Below are 17,403 nucleotides of genomic sequence, written 5' to 3' on the forward strand. Positions count from 1 at the left end.
AGCTGAGCCCAGCACTGAGGTAGCTGAAGCATACCTGGTCTCCTGCACCAGCAAGCAAAGCCAAGGTGGTTTCCTTACCACTTGCCCAAGAGCTTCACCCTCCCCTCCAAGCCAACAATTTCTCATCTCTCTCATCCCATTGCTAACCAGAGCATCACAGCCCCAGGAACTGTTCTGGCAGGGAACAAGGAGGGAGATTTCCTGTCTGAAATGAAGGATTCAGCTGGCATCCCATTACCCAGCCTGGCTCCCCACTGGTTTAATGCAGCAGCAGCAGCACCCAGTGCCATGACACGGCTCTGGCATGCACAGCCACCGCAGCAGACATGCACAGGCACTGCAGCCATCACCGACAGGGTGCGCCAAGTGGCAATAGGCATTGCAGGGACCCAGTGCCCCAAGGATACAACTGGATACCCAGAGATGCTCAGCCAGCCTCAGACCATTACGCAAGAGCCAGCCAAGTCTCTGCATGAGCTTTGTTTTGCCAATGCTGCTGCAGGTCACCCCATCCAGATTTCCCAAAGATGAAGCCCTATCCAAAGCCCCTCGATGTCCAGCCCTGCCATGGAGCTGCCACCTCCCACTGTCCCTCTTAGCACTGCAGGGTGCCTGCAGCTGCCTGTGTCACTGACAGTGCCCACAGACATCCCGGAACAAGTGAAGCTGCCCCAACTGCAAGGTGCAGCCTGATTTTACGCCCTGTCCACTACTGCAGCCTCGAGGAACACTGATCTTCTAGAACATCGTGAGCCATCCCATCAGCTCACACAAGCACCCCATGGCAGAGAGGCAATTAGAAAAGCCTGTGCAATGTGGCTGGGTAAGTGGGAAACATCCAGGGCAGCACTGCAGCAGCCGTGTCCTTGATTTTGCCGGCCACAGGAGTAGATGACAGTGCAGAGCAGCACCAGACTCCCGTGCCTGCTGAGGGATGCAGGGCTGGTGCCAAGCAGCATGCAGGGCTCACAGGACAGAAATAGCCCAGCCTGGCTGTCCTTCCTCCCTTGCCAACATGGGCAAGGATGGCAGCATCGCAGAACATCTCAATAGAGTGGACACAATCCCACCCCCAACCCCACATTGCCCCACCTGAGCCCCAACCCTTGGGTTCCCCTGGTTTACAGCCCCCCCCCCCAGATGCTGCTTGAGCTGCTTTAGCACTGTGGGAAGAGGTAAAGATACAAATGCATTTGCATTCAGCTCCGGGCACAGAGGAGATGTCAGCACCCAAAACCTCAAGTATTTGCTAGCAGAAGGAAGGCAACAGACTACTCTGTGCTCTCAAGCCAGCAACCCCATTTCCCACCCACACCCGTGGCTCAGCACACATGGGGCTCCATAGTGTTGCTGGGTACCAGCATCAGGAGAGCCCTGCCCAATCCAGAGATCACAGCTGAGCCTGCAGCAAAGGTGAAACTGACCCATGGAGCTTCCCAGGCATTTTTGAGTTACTTCAGGGTCAGCCACCTCCTGCCCACCAGAGACCTCTCTCTCCAGTACCTGACCCTATTATCACACCACCAGAACCAGTTCCCCCAGTCAGACAGCACAAAGAGCCTAAATGCCACCTCCCAACATGTCCCCAAGCACCCATGCTGCTGGAACATTGGGATCACCCTATCTCAGAGCCATACCATCAAGCAGCCCCCAAAACCTATCCTAGATGAGTCCAGATGGGCTGAAGGACCCTGGGACCCCATAAAAGAAAAATACAATCCCCAAAAGAGAAGAGCATCAGGTGCATGGCCCCTGCCTGGGGCAGACCTGCGCTACAGCCCCGGTGAGGTTTTTGGCCCCGCCAGCCTCACATATCCCCACGGAGAGGGATGGTCAGAGCCCCGCACAAGCTCAGTGAGACCCAGCCATCCTCGCACAGCCCGGAGAGGGGATTCCACACCTTCAACATAACAAGCATCAGAAATAAAGAATGACAACGCTCCTCGCCTACCTGCAGTCAGTCAACAATGGCAAGCTGCTGGCAGCCAGGCGATCCTGCACGCATCCTGCACAACCTCCATCTTAGGAAGCCGGCTCCAGCAGGCAGCCGGCTGCACAAGGTGACCCAAGATGCCTACTCCCAGCTGAATTATTCAGCAGCACTTTGAGGGGGGGGGATGAAAGAAAAGCCCAACCCTCCTACCTGATGATCTCACAGGCTGCCTGGCATCACCCAGCAGTCAAAATAATGAGGTCAGTGGCATCAGAGCCCCAGCGCACAGCCACGCTCTGCACCCGCGCACTGGAGCTGCCCTGCAGGGTAGGGGATGGGAGACTGGCAATGGAGAAAGGGCTAAGGGGGCTGGGGGGAGGAGGAGCACAAGAGGCACACAAAGCCCGAATTAAACCCCAGCCTTTCATCTCCACTGCAGATGGGCCAGCAGCTGAGATGCAGGAGGGCAACCCACACCCGGCAGGATAATAGGGGTGGGCAGCAGCTGAGTGGGGGCTCCCCCGTCTCCACATAGGGCATCACTTTGTTCAGATTTATAGCTGCCCTTCTGTGTCATGCTAAGTCTCCCCAAATGACTGGCTTGAGCAGACAGCACAGGAAGATGCAGGAGTCACAACCACATTACTGTTTATTCCTGTTCTCCCTACAAGTCCCTAGAAGCATAGCGCTCAGGGATCATGAGACAAAGTTTTCACCAGCATTTCTTTCCTCCCTTCCTTTAGATCCACCCCCTCCTGAGAGCCAGATAACCTTCACAGCACACAATGTGGGGGCCCGATACAACTGAATTTGCAGCTAAATTTAACTCAGTACAGGCATAAGCAGGAATTACCACTTGGCATATTAAATTCCTGGAATCAATACCAAGCTCGAAGCTTCAGCCTCTGAGCAATGAAGACACAGATTACCTGGTCACTCAATGGCACCATCAAGTAAAAACACCACAATTAGCACAATGCCTTTTTTTTTTTTGGTGCAAACCAGTATTAATGCAAACAGTATTCATGCATCTGCTCAATGGCACAGCTGGGGATTTTAGGGATGCTCTGCCCAAATGCCCTCATGGGCTGCCATCACCAACTGCCCCTCTCCAGGGCTATGGGCTACCCTGCCTCCATCCCAGCCAGCCCTCCACAGAAGGCAGCAGCCTGGAGCAAGTAATCTCCTTCAAGAGACAGCATGGAAAATGCTACTTTGCCCCTACTTACTTGATTGCCTCAACTCAAGGCCTGGCAATTAGATGCAGGTAAGTGCCCAACAGAGCAGCATCATGTGGCCACCTCCAAAACATGAACACCCACTCCCCGAGATGTAACCATTTGGTGGCATCCATCCCATGCTGAAGAGCAAGGCCAGGCGTGAGCAGGTTAAAAGCAACTTCCCTGTCTCCCTGCACTTGTACCAACTAGGACGATGTGAACACAACTGGCAAAAAACCACCAGGACTCCAATTTTTAATGGCAGGATTTACGACAAGATGTCCATCAGCCACCAAAACCAGACCCTTAAGCCCCAGTGGAAACTCAGAGCTAAGGTTGTCTCATCTAACTCATTATCTCTTTCCCCTAATGAGCAATCTCATCTGTGGCAGCTGCAGCAATTCACTCAGTACACACCCAACCTCCCCACACCACTGCTTGTGTCAAGGTGATTTCTGAGCTGAGCCCACCCTGCAGCACCCATCCACAAAGGGTCACACCAAGAAACCAAGGAGACAGGGAAAAACAAAACCCAAAAGGGCAATGAAGCGCCCAAGTATCAGTAAATCACTTGACAGCACACCCGACCCTTCAAGGGTCACCAATGAAGTCAAACTTTACAGCTGGCGGTTCCTCCTCCCCATTGAGCATAGCCATAATTTTGTGGCACTGGCTGCTTTGCACCTCAATGCCACCTCTCACCGTGCTCCCAAAACACACGCAAACCCTCCAAAGTTGGCAGAGAAAGGAGATTCTGTTAACCAAGCTCCAATCCAGATTAGCAAAGCAGTGATAGCATATAAAGCACTATCGATTTATGTAAAGAGTTTCAAAAGAAGGCAACGTTTTGAATATTCACACCACCCTGGTATGTGCATTGTAATAGGGCCTTTCAATCAGCAGCCTTCCCCTCCATAAAGAAAAACAATGCGCCCATCTGGTTTGGTTTTCAAACCCGGCTGGAGTTGCCGGCAGTAACTGGGGGAGAGCCTGCGCTCCATAAAGCCCAAGGTAGAAGCACAAAGCTGCTAATTTCGGAAGTAAACAAAGCGAGCTGTCAATTTAACCAGTGGTACCTCGCACACCAGGAAGTCAGGGATACAGTAATTCCTGTGGAGCGCAGCCCCGTGCTGGCTCCGATAAACCCGGTCCATGCTGAATCACGGCGGTAACGCTGTGCGCCCATCATATTGCAGGGACCGGGTCTTTGCCATATCCCTGCTTTGGTGAGCAGATGGGAAAGACGGGCAGGATAAACACACACATACCCAAACTGACACCCGCTTGTGCGGCAAACCCCGGGTGCACCCTGCTTTGGGGGCTGACCCCCCCAAGCTGAGCGTTTGGGTTGCATAGCCTCAACCTCATCCTTACCCGGATGCGCCAGAGGTGATGGGGCCCACGGTTTGCGGCCAGACAGCAGATGCTGTCTGCCGCCTTGGTGACAGCGGGGACTTCGCCTACGACAAAACAACTGCTGTTACAAATTCCTCAAGCCTCAGCCTGCTGCTTCTCAAACCCGGAGAGAACTGGGCCAGAACCGGCTCCCATTCCCAGCATTCTGGGCCGTTCAGAGCACCCAAATACCAGTAAATCATTTGACAGCACACTCAGCTCTTCAAGGGTGGCCATCAAAGTCAGCTGTCCGGGGACACAGGTGCTCCGCGAGATAGGGTTCTGCCACCGGTGCCGAGATGATTTTGCCGTGGCTCCCTCACTCCTCAAAACCCATCACCACATCGCACCCTCTGACTACGGGACCCCCCTCACTTCCCCATCACCCCTCAACTCTCCCCTCGCACCCACCTGACTGGGTCTCCCCGATCCCGCCGCCCCGGGCCGGCGCCCCGCACACACGGTTGGAAGGGGCGGGCTGCGCCCCAGCACCGCCCGCGGAGGAGGGACCGGCGGCGGTCAGAGCCTCACATCCCCCCCCTCCCCCAGCTCCGGAGCCCGGTGGCCCCTGTACCGCGGTGCTCCGGTATGTCCCCACCCCCGACGGCGCGGCCCCGTTCCCCTCCCGGGCTCACTCGGCGCAGCTGCCGGCGCGGCGGACCGTTCCGAAGAGAGCGGAATCGAACGGAATGGAAAAGAGGCGGGGCCGCGTTCAAATGCAGCGGCGTTTATTGGGTCGCGGAGAAGGGGCGGTTCCGGGGGTGCGGGGCGGCCCTGGGGCGGGAGCGACCGGCGGCCTTTGTGCAGCGGGGTTCCGCAAGCGCCGCTCGGTCCCGCCCCGTGCCCGGCACCGGCAGCGCCCCGCGCCGCTGCGAACGGCTGCGTGGGGTCCGCCCTGTGTCTCGCACCGCCGTGGGCCTCGCTGTCCTTTCCCCCTGGGTGGCATCACGTTAGTTGTGACCATCCCGCACCCCAGGGGCATCATCCCGGCTCCCCACTGTTCTGCACCCCTCGGGACATGGCCCTGCAGCCCTTCATTACATTAAAACAAAACTCAAACAATGGCACATCTGGACTGCCCCATGTCTGAAGGTCACGGCATGATGTCACCCCACTGTCCCCTGCCTGGGGGACATGGCACCTTGGATCCCTGCCATCCCAGGGCCTGCAGAGTTGGCATCCCCCATGGGTGTCCTTGTGTCACCATGCTGCACCTCATGGCACCCAGCCCTGTCACTCACTCCAGCACCCATGGAGTCTCAGCACAGAAATCCACCTGTGTCCTCCACTCGCTTTGGGGAAAGGGAACACCCTCTGCCCCATAAACCATTCCAAAGGGGTGAGGGTCCAGGGCACTGACGCACCTCCCATGGGCACCTCAAAATTCAAACCCTTATTTAAACCATCAGAGTTTGGAGTGACCAGCCGCTCACACTCCAGCTCAGCGCCAGCAGCACAGGCTGAGTGGCAGGAAGCCAAAGGTCCTGGAGGATTGTGGCTTGTGGGTTCTCTGATGGCTAATAAGGGGTTACACACACATGCATGTGCACACACATGCACACACACACACTAACACTGCAATCTGTTCTCACACAATTGCATGAGCTTATTTTGCTCATTTTGCAAAAATGCCAGGGGATGTAGTAACTTTGAAGCCTTCTTCCGTTTTCTAAGGCATCTCTGAAATTGGTCTGCAGGTTCAAGATGTTTATGGGGGAGGAGCAAGGGGAACACAAAAGCCTCGCAGCCATATGCATGCACACATTGCAGGTTGCATAAGCCTTCGATAGGAAACCAAACTAAAAACTCCATGAGGCCCTGCAATGGAGATGTGAGCTGGTTTACCACACAGCCCTACCGGCTATGGGGACACCATATGTGAGCTAAAAACCATGATAAAACATTAGCCTGCTACAGCAGCAGGGGTAACTGCTGCCCCAGTGTCTGCATATCACTGCCAGCTGCCCCCATGCCAATGCCATGGCCATGGGACATGGCAGCACCAAACACGTCCCCCAACACTCTGTTCAGGGATGGGGCCATGTCACAACAGTGATGGAGGCAAGGAAAAAGGTGATTTTACAGGGAAGGGGGCCTTGGCGAGAGACTTTGCTGGGCAGATGTTGCCTGCCATGAGCTTCGCACTGGGAGAGGGCTTTTTGTTTTGGTCTTCAACATTTGCCATTTTTCTCCAACTCTTTCTTCTGCTCTGACACTTGGGCAGAGTTTTCCTTTCTTTTGTTTCTCTCTCTCTTTCCACATTTGCTTTTTCAGCCCCAGTTCAAACACTTTTTCACCATGTATTATGCCGAAGTTGAAACCATCTGGTGCTTTGTTTTGTTGCAAGCCCGGCGAGTGCCAGGACCTTTATGCTCCTCACCCTCCTCCTTGCCGCGACAGTGCCGGTCCCTCACTAATCCAAGCAACAACCCCCCCCGAATCTCCACCGTCACTCAACAAAGCGACTTGCCACACATTTGCATGTGTGCAGGCAGACGGGCGGTGGGGACAGGCAGCACGCTCGGTGTCCCTGCGTCCCCAGACAGCCTACAGAGAGGTACAGACCCCCGGCTTGGCAGTGCTGGGCTGTATCATCACAGTGCAAATTCCTCACTCATTTTTAGGACCGGCTGTTAGCAAAGGCATCCTAATTTTATCTTCCCCCCCCCCCTTTTCCCACAGGAGGAAAGCATGTTTCAAGGAGCTGGGGAGCCCTGCCAGACATGGACCCCCACAGCCTGTTTTTGGAGCCCATTTCCAGTGAGCAGCTGTGTCTGAGGATGGCATTTCAGCAGGAGCCTTCAAGCAAGCCTGGCGGAAGGAAACCCCTTCTCGTCCCACCACCACATGCAACACACGCCACAAAAAAACCATGGGGCATGTGAGACAACCCAGGACTGCTGGACATGAGCTGCCTCCAGCAGCCCGGATGGACTCAGCGCCGCAGCCAGGCTCGAGGGCTGGCATGGAGCCACCCGAAAACGGGGTCAGCAGCCATGGGTCTGGCACAAGCAGTGGGAGACCCCTCCTTGAGCCCCTACAGAAGCACTCTCCCCGCATGGCTCTCGCTGCCCCGTCACCCTTTCCTCCCCGTTTCCCCTGCACAATGGGGGGCTTTGTTCTCCTGGGAGAGGAAAGGTCCGGCTGTGGCCCGGGGAGCCGGGGAGTGCTGAGAGCAGCTCCAGCCTTCCGGGGGTCTCCTCCCGCTGTGCCCTGACGGGAGAGACACACTTCACCACCCCCCCCGCCCTGCCAGGGGAAAGCAGGGCCATAAATCAGCAAGAACATTAGCCAAAAAAAAAAGGAATAGCTGTGAAACCGTCATCAAAAATGAACAAAGTGGGCATGTAGGAAAAAAAACCCATAGGAAAATCCAGCCGGAAACCTCCCCCTCTCACAACTGGTGCGGGGAGAAGTTTGGAAGGAAACAAGCCCAAACTTTGCCGGTTTTGCATAGAACAATGGCGAGCCGTCCGGTGTCGCGCCCCCTCGCCTGCGGCTCATTGCTGCCATCGCATGTCCAGCCCCGGCTGTACAAGCCGCATTTCCCCCACCACGCTCGGGACTGAGCCAGCGCAGCCTCTCGCTTGGAGGAGTTTCCCTCCAGCCCGGCAGATCCTCATGTTTGACACGTTCGCTGTGCTGGTTCCTTATGGCACGAGGTGTTTGCGCCATCCCAGTGCACGCACGGCATCTGCCATAATCATGTGCTGATCCCCTTCAGCTCTTGCAGCCCAATAAAGAACCTGCAGGCAGTTTCGGCAGCACCCTGCCTATCCCTGCAGGACGCACCCTCTCCATCCCTTCGGGCAGCAAAGTCCATTTCTTCTGTCCTCTTCATGGCAACGCCCTGCTGCAGCCCAGCTGCACCCCCATCACCCACCAGAGGCGAGGGAAAATACAGAGTGGAAGCAAAAAGCTCTCATGTATAAAACCAGCCGATGTGCTGGTTGCTTCCACTTGTCTTCCTGCTCTCTTGGAGAATGCACTGCCTGGACACAGGTCATGCAGCATGGCTCACAACATGCCCTTGCAGGTGGTGCTGAAGCAGGACTTGGGGTGCAGCTCTTGCCAGTCCTGAGGCATCAATGCTGGGGAATTAAGGGGTAGAGCTGTTAACCCTCCTTACTGTCACATGTGATGCTCCTGGGCATGATTTGTATGGTCCTGTCCCAGGAGCAGCAGCCAGATCACAACAGTATCACCAACCCCCAAGAATCCCAAAACATCCTTGAGGCAGTGGGCAAATTAGAATTTTTTTTCAGTTGTTTTTATTACTTACAACAGTAATTTCAGTGCCATAACAGGTTCCTGGTGTGGATTTGAGTAAGTGCTTGTGGTTGCTGCATGCAGCGGCTGGCATCACTTAATGTTCAAGAAGTCTCTGTAACAAGATGCAGTAAATCTTACACTGTTATTGCTGACCATCATGTGCTGTTCAGAGCCTGGTTTCTAATCCTTAGATGTTGGTCTGAGCTGGGCTTAAGAGAAAAGCTGTGTATACAGGGCAAAGAGGAGATGGGACCTCTCTGCAGTACCACAACCCCATGACACCCAGGCTGAGGACAGGTTCAGGGCAGTGAGGAGCAACTGGAGTTCAAAAACTGATGTCAGTGAGCATGTTAAGAGGGGAAGGAGCAGGGGAAAGCACATGCATGGTTGTGACAGGGGAGGATGCACCCATAGAATAAGAGGGCCAGGCTCATTCTGTACCCCTAATTTCTGCAGAGCAGGGACACACGACTGGACCATTGCCTGTGTCACCAAACCAGCCACTATGGTGCAGGGTTAGTCAATACACCCTGGAGGGATGGGAGCAAACCCTCTCCTGGAGGAGCAGCCAGCCCATGCCAGCGTTTCCAGCTGCTCTTGTTCCACCTGCCCTCCTGAGCAAGACCAGCGCACACCGGGCTGCTCCTGCCATTTCAGCCGGGCTCCAGGGCCAGGCAAGACAGGACAGGATGGTGGGACAGGCTGCTGAGACAAGGCAGGCGCTGGGCACGTGGCGCTGCACCCTCCAGCACCCGGCACCCATGGTGGGCAGCTGAGGTGTTGCTCAGCAGGGTGCTCATGTGCGGCTCTGTGACTCAGGTTGATGCGGACGCAGCCTGTGCCAGCCCCGAATGCAGATCCAGGCAGGTCCCGTCAAACCGGGGCTGTGGGCAGGTGGGTGCAGGTTCCCCATCAGCACGCGGTGCAGTGACGCGGCCCAGGCCAGCCGCAAGCTGCTCTGCCCATACCGAGGGAGCAGGAGGACAAGCGGAAGCAATCAGCACATCCGGCTGGTTTTATTTATGACAGCTTTTTGCTTCCACCCCAAGCTCCCCCCCATCCTGGTGGGTGCAGGGGCTTCAGCTGGGGCAGCAGTGCATTGCCATGAAGAGGACAGGAGAGATGGTCCCGACACCTTGCTTTGCTGTCAATGGGGATGGGCAGGGTGCAGGGCTTTATTGGGCTGCAGGAGCTGAGGGGGATCAGCACAGGATTATGGCAGATGCCGTGCGTGCACCGGGATGGCGCAAACACCTCGTGCCATAAGGAACCAGCACAGCGAACGTGTCAAACATGAGGATCTGCCGGGCTGGAGGGAAACTCCTCCAAGCGAGAGGCTGCGCTGGCTCAGCCCCGAGCGTGGTGGGGGAAATGCGGCTTGTACAGCCGGGGCTGGACATGCGATGGCAGCAATGAGCCGCAGGCGAGGGGGCGCGACACCGGACGGCTCGCCATTGTTCTATGCAAAACCGGCAAAGTTTGGGCTTGTTTCCTTCCAAACTTCTCCCCGCACCAGTTGTGAGAGGGGGAGTTTTCCGGCTGGATTTTCCTACGGCTTTTTTTTCCTACACCCCCACTTCGTTCATTTTTGCTGACGGTTTGATAGCGCTTGTTTATTTGGGGGGTTTGGGTTTTTTTTTTTTATATTTTTCTAATTTATGATGACAATGACATCTTTATCTCTGCTGGTGGCCTTGGTCACTTCCTTCGCAGAGCTCTCACTGCTGTGGAAGTCAAAGGCCGTGCAGATGCGTGAAGATAGCACTGGGCTAACTTCTATCCCTAGGTTGCCTGTGAGTGCACCAGAGAGGATGTGTCCTGAGGATCCCATTTGGATCTCAGCAAGCCACAGGCTTTAGAGCTGGGGCTGAGTTTCTTGCTACTTTGAGTGCCCTGGGCTGCCCATGAGAGACAATGGGGAGGAATTTATTGTACCCACATGTGCATGAACCAGCCACCAGCAAAGTTCAAGGCCTTCTTGCCAGGGTTCAGATCCCAGCAGCAGCCAGGCTCCACCAGCATCAACTACAAGACTCCAAGGAGACTGCCGTGCAGAGCAGGGTGTGGAAACTGCTCAGCTCAGACCAGCAGCCTGCAGCACAGATGCACCGTGTATGTGCAGTACTCCTGGCCCGAGGATGCCTGTGTGCAGAGCTGCAGCAGGACCTGGACTTCTCCCAGGGACACAGCCTGGAAGATGCACTCCAGCAGCACGCTGCCTAATGCAGTGCAGCTGAAGCAGGACCAGGCGAGGGTGAGGCCAAAGTGGCTCTCCTGAAACATGGAGAGAGTGGAGCTCAGCATCAGCTCGCTCTCCAGATCTGTGCAGATCAGTCCTCGCTATCTGGCCTTTTCCAAATAGTTTTTCACCCTTGCCTTGTTTGCCCCTCTCTGTACCTGTGGGCAGGCGAGAGACACTTGCTTAGCTTGTGTTTTTCTTGGCATCCCTGTAACAGAGCTGGCAGTTCTGTTTGTGGTTTCAAAGGGAAGTGTGTGTTAGGTTTTCCCAATGCAAAGCTAATGTGATTTGTTGTTGAGTGTTAAGGAAGCAAAACAGGAATTAATTGGACAATATCAAGGGGCTATTACTAGATGCTTGCATTTCTTTCCGAAAATGAAAGCAAGAACTGTATCCTACATCAAAGCAAGAACAGAGCATCTTCAACACATCCTTACAGCAAGGAACTGCCAACAAGAAGCAGCCCAGGATAGGATATCGCATACCTCTTACATATGCTTAGGCCAACAACTGGGGGCAGCCCAGCAAGTTGCCACACGTGAACTGATCCACGCAAGTGTCCTGTGTGCAGAGCTGGCCTTCATCATGCTGCCAGGAATCATCCTAGGTCTGCCCTCTTCCAGGGGGCTGAGCTAAACCAGGGTTGATCCCACAGCAGTGCTGGAGACACAGGAGGTCACTGCGGCTCCAGTGGTATCCAGTAACTTCATCTGGTGTCCCCATGTTTTCGGAAGCAAGCCTCTGGCTTGTTCTGTCTCTGGCTATTTGGCAGCTCTGTCTTCTGCTGAAGGGTTTTGCGGGCCTGATGGTTTGCCCCTTGAAGGAGTGGGGTTAAAGTGCAGGGATGCTGGAAGCTGGGGCTCAGGCCCTCCTCCTTGTACAGGATTCTCCCAAAGTCTGCTAAGAAACCACCGCAGGCTGCCAAGCACCACCTGTGCTGGCCTCAGGAGGTCTGTGAATGGGGAGCAGCAGGTTCAAGTGAGCACAAGGGTTCACAGCAGGAGCAACATGCTCTGCTGTTTGAGCAGCAAGTGACCCATGCCCCCACCTAGGCACTAGCTGGGTGTCCCAGCTGGGCTGTCATGCACGCTGCTCTTAGCAGTGGGCCTGGGGGTCAGAGTTATTCTTCTGCATGCAGGGAAGTCCACACAAAGAGAATAATTGATGTTTTGACCCTAAATCTCTTGTTTCCAGCAGTGTCCCCAGTGCTGGCTCATGTGCGGTTCCAGGGCTTGGGCCAAATCACAGCAGGTCATGTTCAAAGCATCACAAGTCTCCTCTCAGAGAGGACCCCTCTCAGAAGGCTGGGGCTGGTCAGGGCATAGACCCCATCCCTTTCTGCCACGTGTGCAGGTGAGGGGCTCTGGGCAGCCGGGCCGTGAGCTGGGCTGGGCAAGTCTCTGTGCTAGTACAGATGGACTGAGGGACATGGCCACTGCTGCTGCAGGGTGTCACTGAGACCAGGCTCAATGAAATGCACAAGAACTCAGCATGAATTCAGCATTGCCCACAGCAAGGCTGGGGAAAGGCAGAGCAGTTTGCCTGCCCAGGGCCAGGGAATCCCATAGCCACATGGGAGGCAATGAAAGGGATTTAGCAAGGTCATGCTTGAAAAGAATATATCCTTGTTTTATTTCCAGGCTGGAGCCTTTGAATCAGTTCCGCCTGCTGAGGAAATACACTGCCCTTGTGTCTGCATGAACAAAGCCAGCGGCCAGGGCCATCTGTGCACCCAAGTGACAGCACGTCGGTACTGGGGGGTTCAACTCCTGACTGGCTCTTGCAGTCATCATAGGGAGCATAGGGGAGATGATGTGGTAGGATGGTGATCCCAAGAAAGCAACCAATCCCACAGACACAGGGCTTGGCCCTGGAATGATGCAGGCATAGGCTTAGCTGTGTACCAAAGGGGTTGTTTAGGCCAGCACAGTGCCTCAGTGGGACAGGCAGCATCCAACCTGAGCCCTCAGGGTTGTCTTCCCAGCAAACATCTTTGGTGCTATTCCTGGGGACCCTGCAGTGCCCAGGCCTCCCCAGACCCCACAAACACCCATAACCCTGAAGCAGCTCCTTACTGTAGGAGTCCACCTGTGAGATTTCACCTTGATAAGGAATGTCTTAGGCTGGGTGGGAATAAGAACACCCTGTGCTGAGCTGATAAGGCCTCAAAGCTGGCACTGCCAAGACTGGCAGTGATTTCTGCAGCACCCAGAACAGCTTTGCTGTTGTTATCAATGCTACCAAAACCTAAGTGGCTTTAACAGAATCCAGCCAACTGCCAGGCAGCAGCCCAGCTCTGGGACTTGGCAAGGGGCAAAACCCACTGCATCATCCCCTCCAGGTCGTGGAAGGCTGCAGGTGAGACGTGAGTCTGCTGTGCTGCTGCACGGGGACAGGGGGAAAGGAGGGGAGATGAGAGAAAGGAGCAGAGCCTGTGCTCCACACAGATCAATACAGCTCTGCTGGGCTGGACCCTTGAGCGTCCCAAACCCACCACGTCTCTCTGTGTGCATTGAGAAGCCTGTACCTCACCCATGATCCAGCCAGGGATGGGGATCCTTTTGGAGCAGTACATGGATGTCACCACTGCAGAGGGGAGACACCCAAAAGTGTCCCCATCTCAGGTGTCCTCCCTCCTCAGGTTCTGCCTGGGGTTTTCCCTGCGCTGCAGTGGCAAAGGGCTGTGTGCTTCCCCCAGCAGGATCCCCCAGGGTCTATGATTAATAGTAGCGGGTGCAGTGGGAACTCTGCCTCTTCCAAAGATGCAGGGGCTCCTCCTCAGGCCCTGGAATTAACTCCGATATCAATAAAATCTGCCCCAGAGATGATCTGCTCTGCAGATGCCAGCCCAGAGACCCCCCTGCCTCACTCGTGCAGAGATCATCTGCTTTGCAGACCCCAGCTGCCCTCGGGGCTGCCGCAGAACCCCTGCACATGCTCCCCATGTGCAGCTCCTCTCCCAGGGCTGCTCTGTTTAACAGTTTACTTTTCACCCTCCTCCTGCAGACCCCGGTTTCCCCGGCATCACTGCAGCAAAGGAGAACCAGGGACCTGTACGCAGCGGGAGCAATCGCTGCCTTCCCATCCCTTGCTTCCCCCATTGTCTGCAGCAGGGGAGCAGGAGCTGTTCCTAGGGGTTCATTCCTAGCCCACAGTTCACACCAGGAGCTTTGCTCACAAACTGGCCTTGTGTGTGTGTGTCCTGCTGACAAGCATAGGCTCTTCTGCCTGTTACTTTATGTGTGTTAATTTATGTCAGGCTGAGAGCACATCCTACTTACGAGAAGCCAGAAGAAGCTGAGCTGGACCCATGCCAGATGGGCAGCAGCAGTGGTGCAGTGTTTGAGGAGGGGTCATTCAGACCCATGCTCTCTTCCTGTTGCCTGCCTTGGCTCAGTTACAGTTGTTGGCAGCAAAGATGCTCCGGCTTTGCTCGTCCTCAGAGCAGGCCTGGCAGGAGCGAGTGGGTGATGTCAGGTGGGCAAAGGAAGAACAAGGACAGGGATGAGGACGTGAGTTCATGTGGGCACTGATGATGGCCGGGAGCAGGCTCAGGAGGGCAACAGCAGAGGTGTCAATACAGAGCAGAGGTGAGCAAGAGGTAAAGGGCATCTCGCATCCATTGCCAGCATATGCTGGGCAGGAGCAGCATCCCTTCTGCTCTATTAGCTGTGATACAGGGCTTTCTTCACTCAGTTCCTCTATGTCCTCAGCCTGGTGGTTCCTGAGGAGGTGGAGGAGTCCCAGAGGGAGGTGGTGAATGGTGAACACTTGCATGTCTGCCTTTTCTATCCTGGGCACCAATGGCTCCTCCGTGAGCAGTGAGGATGAGGTTGGAGGACAAGCAGCTCTGCTGGGAGGAGCTTTGTGAGGGCTATCCCTGGGCAGGGTATGGGATGTGTCAGTAGACATCCCCTTTCCCTGTCAGGCTGTCACCCCTCTATGTCTCCAGGGCAGGAGCAGGCTGTGTTACACACATGCAGTCTGCAGCAGCCTGAGCAGAAAAAGCCCAAACAGTCTCTCACATTCCCTGTGTAGCTGACAGGAGGCTATAGGGTACACAGCCTCCTGGCCTCAGGTGCAGAGGCTGCAGACAGGGTCTGCCTGGTGCCTGTTTGGAGACCTGTCTGAAACGTGCTTGTGCCTCCTGTGCCTCCGTGGAGGTGTTGAGCAGCAGGGGCTGTTTTCTGGCTGAGCGGGTTCCCCACAGGCACCCCCAGAGGAAGTGCTTTGCTTGGGACACTATGGAAGGAACCTGAGCTTTTTCTGGCAGGTACTAGAGCAGCAGTGCTGAAAGACACACTGATCTTCACCAAGTCTCACATTCATGCGGTTCTCTTCCACCGTAGACAGACTATGCCATGGCAAAAACATGAGGTGCTCCCTGTTGTGCAGGTCCCAAGGCTCGTCTCTGCTGCGCCAACATCGCTTGTTTTGTTGCAGTGCATTTGTTTGATGGGAAACAGAGTGGTGCTGGATGCTGGGCTGTAGATAAGGCTGTGGCTGCAGGCAGCTCTGCAAAGGGTGCGAGAGAGTCTCCCATGTCTGAGCCCGGCTGCTGTGAAGACTCCAGGCAGTTTCATGTTGGGTACATCGTTGTGCTGCCGTGTTTCACCAAAATGCATCAGAAAACAGGAAGAAACCAGAGAAGCTCTTGGGGAAACATCAGCTTCATCTGCGGGGTGGAGGAACTCAGTGGAGCTTGTTTGGAGAACAGCCCCTTCTGCTGCCCCCCCGCCTCACACCTTGAGACCACAGTTACATCCCTTGTGCCGAGCTGGCTTCGCACCGAGGCGATAACTACATCCCCGTGCTCCAGCTGAGACGTGCGTGCTGCAGCTGTGCCCCCGCTGCTCCTCTGTGGTGCCAGCAGCCAGGGTTACACTAATTTGTGTTTAGTTTCCTCCCCAGTGCCGGCCCCCCCGATCCTGCAGCTGGAGGAGTGCTGCACCCACAACAACAGTGCCACCTTGTCCTGGAAGCAGCCCCCCTTGTCGACGGTGCAGGTGGAAGGCTACATCCTGGAGCTCGATGATGGCAACGGCGGCCAGTTCAGGGTAGGTGCTCAGCCATGAACCAGTCCCAGCAGCGAGAGGTTGCTCCGGGGGTCTCGTGTTTCCCTGCATGAAGTGACCAAGGAGCTCCCCAGGCTTCTTGCAAGTCCCCTCCTTCCCTGGAGACACGAGACTTGGTGCTGGGGTGCCCAAAGCCAATGGTGTGGACAAGCTGCAGGCTCTTGGTGGAGACAAGGTTATTTGAGGGAGTGGAAATACCTTTCCAGTGGCCAATACGACTTCCAATCGCAAAGAGAACATTTGAAGCTCCATCTTTTCAGGGTGCTAAATATTTCGTGCAAAGGATGCTAATAGCCATGAAGGACTCCTGGTTTGCCAGATGCCAGCAAGCAGAGGTGTTTAAGGCCTGAGGGCTTGTAAATGGGTGTAATTACACAATTAAAGTATGAATTTTCTCTAATCTGACACGCTGATAATTATCCTGGTGTGTTCACATCCACCAAGAGCAGGTGCAGGGACCAACCCCTTACATTTCCTTAATTCATCCACAGGAATTGGGCAGGAGCCAAAGCAAAGCTGAGGCAGAAGAGAGGTGACACGGGTGGGATCTGGAGAGAGAAGGGGGCAGGAGGATGGGCATGAGGAGACCAAGGCTCAGCACGGCCATCCCGGCAAGGGCCCCGGGCAGCGGTTGGGTTGTGATGCTCTTGGGCTGCGTGTGGGTTCCGCTGTACAGACCTGGGCAGGGAAAACACCCAGCGCTGGAAGGCCTGCGCAGGCACGGCTGGAGGAAGAGGAAGAGGAGTTGCGCTGCATGCTCAGGTCAGCTGCTCTTGCCCTCAGGAGGAACCGGGAGGCAGGGCCGGGCAGGAGCCACGGAGCCTGCCCGGGGAGGCGGCTGTGAAGGGCCCGGAGCCGACCGGAGCAGATCCCGCGCCCCTCCCACAGGGATTCCGGAGCGCAGGGACCAGTGAGGCGGGGGGAGGCTGCTGGGCACGGGTGGGGCCGCGGCACCGTCCCTCTGGGCCGGCAGAGCGGGTTTGCCCCGGACCCCGGCGGGAAGGGCCTTGGACGAGCTCCAGAGCACCGGGTGGAGCCCCCGCCGCCGCCCCGCTGACAGCCAGGACCGGACCGGACCCGACCGCACCGCTCGGTGCTGCTGCGGGTTCCGCTCGTTCCCCGCTCCCTGCCCCCTCCCTTTGCACTCCCCTCTGTGCCCCCCCCAGCGGTGCTGTCCCCGGGACCCCTCACTTTGCGCTGCTCCCCCCCCACCAGGGGCGGCCCGTGGCGGCGGCCCCTCCCCGTCCCTGTCCCGCTGCCCGTGGCGGT

At 56.0% G+C, this 17,403-nt stretch overlaps 1 protein-coding gene across 9 annotated transcripts in view; it reads right to left on the reverse strand.

Annotated features, from left to right (window-relative positions):
• The window catches only part of NIN (ninein), a 66,534-nt gene extending 61,892 nt beyond the window's left edge, over window positions 1–4,642 (reverse strand). For 3 of the 9 annotated variants that reach the window (XM_061354623.1, XM_061354622.1, XM_061354624.1), the window contains exon 1: window positions 1,952–2,103. The gene's annotated coding sequence lies outside the window, so the exon portion shown is untranslated. Of the gene's footprint in view, window positions 1–1,951; window positions 2,105–2,143; window positions 2,245–4,527 lie in introns of those variants that run through there. The other 6 variants (XR_009725619.1, XM_061354625.1, XM_061354620.1 and 3 more) reach the window with 5 other exon arrangements.
• Between the last annotated feature and the right edge of the window lie 12,761 nt (window positions 4,643–17,403).

This window comes from Neopsephotus bourkii, unplaced genomic scaffold, assembly GCF_033783945.1.
Source record: "Neopsephotus bourkii isolate Nb327-2 ecotype Australia unplaced genomic scaffold, CSIRO-AGI_Nbou_v1 NB_740, whole genome shotgun sequence".
Lineage (NCBI taxonomy): Eukaryota > Metazoa > Chordata > Aves > Psittaciformes > Psittacidae > Neopsephotus > Neopsephotus bourkii.